The sequence below is a fragment of the Culex quinquefasciatus genome, chromosome 1 (genome assembly GCF_015732765.1).
Source record: "Culex quinquefasciatus strain JHB chromosome 1, VPISU_Cqui_1.0_pri_paternal, whole genome shotgun sequence".
NCBI classification, from domain to species: Eukaryota; Metazoa; Arthropoda; class Insecta; order Diptera; family Culicidae; genus Culex; species Culex quinquefasciatus.
Genome location: NC_051861.1, coordinates 122,487,954 through 122,493,953, shown reverse-complemented (window position 1 = coordinate 122,493,953; position 6,000 = coordinate 122,487,954).

Here is a 6,000-nt window from a genome sequence, read left to right as displayed (position 1 = left end):
AAATGTTTAAATGTTTAAATGTTTAAATGTTTAAATGTTTAAATGTTTAAATGTTTAAATGTTTAAATGTTTAAATGTTTAAATGTTTAAATGTTTAAATGTTTAAATGTTTAAATGTTTAAATGTTTAAATGTTTAAATGTTTAAATGTTTAAATGTTTAAATGTTTAAATGTTTAAATGTTAAAATGTTTAAATGTTTAAATGTGTAAATGTTTAAATGTTTAAATGTTTAAATGTTTAAATGTTTTAATGTTTAAATGTTTAAATGTTTAAATGTTTAAATGTTTAAATGTTTAAATGTTTAAATGTTTAAATGTTTTAATGTTTAAATGTTTAAATGTTTAAATGTTTAAATGTTTAAATGTTTAAATGTTTAAATGTTTAAATGTTTAAATGTTGAAATGTTTAAATGTTTAAATGTTTAAATGTTTAAATGTTTAAATGTTTAAATGTTTAAATGTTTAAATGTTTAAATGTTTAAATGTTTAAATGTTTAAATGTTTAAATGTTTAAATGTTTAAATGTTTAAATGTTTAAATGTTTAAATGTTTAAATGTTTAAATGTTTAAATGTTTAAATGTTAAAATGTTTAAATGTTTAAATGTGTAAATGTTTAAATGTTTAAATGTTTAAATGTTTAAATGTTTTAATGTTTAAATGTTTAAATGTTTAAATGTTTAAATGTTTAAATGTTTAAATGTTTAAATGTTTAAATGTTTAAATGTTGAAATGTTTAAATGTTTAAATGTTTAAATGTTTAAATGTTTAAATGTTTAAATGTTGAAATGTTTAAATGTTTAAATGTTTAAATGTTTAAATGTTTAAATGTTTAAATGTTTAAATGTTTAAATGTTTAAATGTTTAAATGTTTAAATGTTTAAATGTTTAAATGTTAAAATGTTTAAATGTTTAAATGTGTAAATGTTTAAATGTTTAAATGTTTAAATGTTTAAATGTTTTAATGTTTAAATGTTTAAATGTTTAAATGTTTAAATGTTTAAATGTTTAAATGTTTAAATGTTTAAATGTTTAAATGTTGAAATGTTTAAATGTTTAAATGTTTAAATGTTTAAATGTTTAAATGTTTAAATGTTTAAATGTTTAAATGTTTAAATGTTTAAATGTTTAAATGTTTAAATGTTTAAATGTTTAAATGTTTAAATGTTTAAATGTTTAAATGTTTAAATGTTTAAATGTTTAAATGTTTAAATGTTTAAATGTTTAAATGTTTAAATGTTTAAATGTTTAAATGTTTAAATGTTTAAATGTTTAAATGTTAAAATGTTTAAATGTTTAAATGTGTAAATGTTTAAATGTTTAAATGTTTAAATGTTTAAATGTTTTAATGTTTAAATGTTTAAATGTTTAAATGTTTAAATGTTTAAATGTTTAAATGTTTAAATGTTTAAATGTTTAAATGTTTAAATGTTTAAATGTTTAAATGTTTAAATGTTTAAATGTTTAAATGTTTAAATGTTTAAATGTTTAAATGTTTAAATGTTTAAATGTTTAAATGTTTAAATGTTTAAATGTTGAAATGTTTAAATGTTTAAATGTTTAAATGTTTAAATGTTTAAATGTTTAAATGTTTAAATGTTTAAATGTTGAAATGTTTAAATGTTTAAATGTTTAAATGTTTAAATGTTTAAATGTTTAAATGTTTAAATGTTTAAATGTTTAAATGTTTCAATGTTTAAATATTTAAATGTTTAAATGTTTAAATGTTTAAATGTTTAAATGTTTAAATGTTTAAATGTTTAAATGTTTAAATGTTTAAATGTTTAAATGTTTAAATGTTAAAATGTTTAAATGTTTAAATGTGTAAATGTTTAAATGTTTAAATGTTTAAATGTTTAAATGTTTTAATGTTTAAATGTTTAAATGTTTAAATGTTTAAATGTTTAAATGTTTAAATGTTTAAATGTTTAAATGTTTTAATGTTTAAATGTTTAAATGTTTAAATGTTTAAATGTTTAAATGTTTAAATGTTTAAATGTTTAAATGTTTAAATGTTGAAATGTTTAAATGTTTAAATGTTTAAATGTTTAAATGTTTAAATGTTTAAATGTTTAAATGTTTAAATGTTTAAATGTTTAAATGTTTAAATGTTTAAATGTTTAAATGTTTAAATGTTTAAATGTTTAAATGTTTAAATGTTTAAATGTTTAAATGTTTAAATGTTTAAATGTTTAAATGTTTAAATGTTTTAATGTTTAAATGTTTAAATGTTTAAATGTTTAAATGTTTAAATGTTTAAATGTTTAAATGTTTAAATGTTTAAATGTTTAAATGTTGAAATGTTTAAATGTTTAAATGTTTAAATGTTTAAATGTTTAAATGTTTAAATGTTTAAATGTTTAAATGTTTAAATGTTTAAATGTTTAAATGTTTAAATGTTTAAATGTTTAAATGTTTAAATGTTTAAATGTTTAAATGTTTAAATGTTTAAATGTTTAAATGTTAAAATGTGTAAATGTTTAAATGTTTAAATGTTTAAATGTTTAAATGTTTAAATGTTTAAATGTTTAAATGTTTAAATGTTTAAATGTTTAAATGTTTAAATGTTTAAATGTTTAAATGTTTAAATGTTTAAATGTTTAAATGTTTAAATGTTTAAATGTTTAAATGTTTAAATGTTTAAATGTTTAAATGTTTAAATGTTTAAATGTTTAAATGTTTAAATGTTTAAATGTTTAAATGTTTAAATGTTTAAATGTTTAAATGTTTAAATGTTTAAATGTTTAAATGTTTAAATGTTTAAATGTTTAAATGTTTAAATGTTTAAATGTTTAAATGTTTAAATGTTTAAATGTTTAAATGTTTAAATGTTTAAATGTTTAAATGTTTAAATGTTTAAATGTTTAAATGTTTAAATGTTTAAATGTTTAAATGTTTAAATGTTTAAATGTTTAAATGTTTAAATGTTTAAATGTTTAAATGTTTAAATGTTTAAATGTTTAAATGTTTAAATGTTTAAATGTTTAAATGTTTAAATGTTTAAATGTTTAAATGTTTAAATGTTTAAATGTTTAAATGTTTAAATGTTTAAATGTTTAAATGTTTAAATGTTTAAATGTTTAAATGTTTAAATGTGTAAATGTTTAAATGTTTAAATGTTTAAATGTTTAAATGTTTTAATGTTTAAATGTTTAAATGTTTAAATGTTTAAATGTTTAAATGTTTAAATGTTTAAATGTTTAAATGTTTAAATGTTGAAATGTTTAAATGTTTAAATGTTTAAATGTTTAAATGTTTAAATGTTTAAATGTTGAAATGTTTAAATGTTTAAATGTTTAAATGTTTAAATGTTTAAATGTTTAAATGTTTAAATGTTTAAATGTTTAAATGTTTAAATGTTTAAATGTTTAAATGTTTAAATGTTTAAATGTTAAAATGTTTAAATGTTTAAATGTTTAAATGTTTAAATGTTTAAATGTTTAAATGTTTAAATGTTTAAATGTTTAAATGTTTAAATGTTTAAATGTTTAAATGTTTAAATGTTTAAATGTTTAAATGTTGAAATGTTTAAATGTTTAAATGTTTAAATGTTTAAATGTTTAAATGTTTAAATGTTTAAATGTTTAAATGTTTAAATGTTTAAATGTTTAAATGTTTAAATGTTTAAATGTTTAAATGTTTAAATGTTTAAATGTTTAAATGTTTAAATGTTTAAATGTTTAAATGTTTAAATGTTTAAATGTTTAAATGTTTAAATGTTTAAATGTTTAAATGTTTAAATGTTTAAATGTTTAAATGTTTAAATGTTAAAATGTTTAAATGTTTAAATGTGTAAATGTTTAAATGTTTAAATGTTTAAATGTTTAAATGTTTTAATGTTTAAATGTTTAAATGTTTAAATGTTTAAATGTTTAAATGTTTAAATGTTTAAATGTTTAAATGTTTAAATGTTTAAATGTTTAAATGTTTAAATGTTTAAATGTTTAAATGTTTAAATGTTTAAATGTTTAAATGTTTAAATGTTTAAATGTTTAAATGTTGAAATGTTTAAATGTTTAAATGTTTAAATGTTTAAATGTTTAAATGTTTAAATGTTTAAATGTTTAAATGTTGAAATGTTTAAATGTTTAAATGTTTAAATGTTTAAATGTTTAAATGTTTAAATGTTTAAATGTTTAAATGTTTAAATGTTTCAATGTTTAAATATTTAAATGTTTAAATGTTTAAATGTTTAAATGTTTAAATGTTTAAATGTTTAAATGTTTAAATGTTTAAATGTTTAAATGTTTAAATGTTTAAATGTTAAAATGTTTAAATGTTTAAATGTGTAAATGTTTAAATGTTTAAATGTTTAAATGTTTAAATGTTTTAATGTTTAAATGTTTAAATGTTTAAATGTTTAAATGTTTAAATGTTTAAATGTTTAAATGTTTAAATGTTGAAATGTTTAAATGTTTAAATGTTTAAATGTTTAAATGTTTAAATGTTTAAATGTTGAAATGTTTAAATGTTTAAATGTTTAAATGTTTAAATGTTTAAATGTTTAAATGTTTAAATGTTTAAATGTTTAAATGTTTAAATGTTTAAATGTTTAAATGTTAAAATGTTTAAATGTTTAAATGTGTAAATGTTTAAATGTTTAAATGTTTAAATGTTTAAATGTTTTAATGTTTAAATGTTTAAATGTTTAAATGTTTAAATGTTTAAATGTTTAAATGTTTAAATGTTTAAATGTTTAAATGTTGAAATGTTTAAATGTTTAAATGTTTAAATGTTTAAATGTTTAAATGTTTAAATGTTTAAATGTTTAAATGTTTAAATGTTTAAATGTTTAAATGTTTTTAAATGTTTAAATGTTTAAATGTTGAAATGTTTAAATGTTTAAATGTTTAAATGTTTAAATGTTTAAATGTTTAAATGTTTAAATGTTTAAATGTTTAAATGTTTAAATGTTTAAATGTTAAAATGTTTAAATGTTTAAATGTGTAAATGTTTAAATGTTTAAATGTTTAAATGTTTAAATGTTTTAATGTTTAAATGTTTAAATGTTTAAATGTTTAAATGTTTAAATGTTTAAATGTTTAAATGTTTAAATGTTTAAATGTTTAAATGTTGAAATGTTTAAATGTTTAAATGTTTAAATGTTTAAATGTTTAAATGTTTAAATGTTGAAATGTTTAAATGTTTAAATGTTTAAATGTTTAAATGTTTAAATGTTTAAATGTTTAAATGTTTAAATGTTTAAATGTTAAAATGTTTAAATGTTTAAATGTGTAAATGTTTAAATGTTTAAATGTTTAAATGTTTAAATGTTTAAATGTTTAAATGTTTAAATGTTTAAATGTTTAAATGTTTAAATGTTTAAATGTTTAAATGTTTAAATGTTTAAATGTTTAAATGTTTAAATGTTTACATGTTCAAATGTTTAAATGTTTTATCAGGTCAGTAAAATGGCCATTCGAGTAAATGACATTTCGGGGATATGGAATTTTCGGGAGAATGATTTTCGGGGTACACTCAAACCCTGATGGTTGGACACTAACTGTTGTCAAACGAACGGGGTCACTTATTAGTTTGACACCCCTTTTACACGGACTTCACACACACTACCAAACGCTTGTTTTGATAGTGTTCGTGAGCGCCGTGTAAAAAGTGACAGTTCGTCACTTTTTAGTTTGACTTTGACCAACCAACGGGGTACAAACAAAACAAGGGTCAAACGAAAAAGTGACCAACCACCGGGGGTTGAGTGTTGTGGAATTTTCGGGGAATATGGGATTAGTGAAAGTGGGATTCGGGGATTTGGGATAAAGCCCTAAATAAAATATTTTAATATTTTAATATTTTAATATTTTAATATTTTAATATTTTAATATTTTAATATTTTCATATTTAATATTTTAATATTTTCATATTTTAATATTTTAATATTTTAATATTTTAATATTTTAATATTTTAATATTTTAATATTTTAATATTTTAATATTTTAATATTTTAATATTTTAATATTTTAATATTTTAATATTTTAATATTTTAAT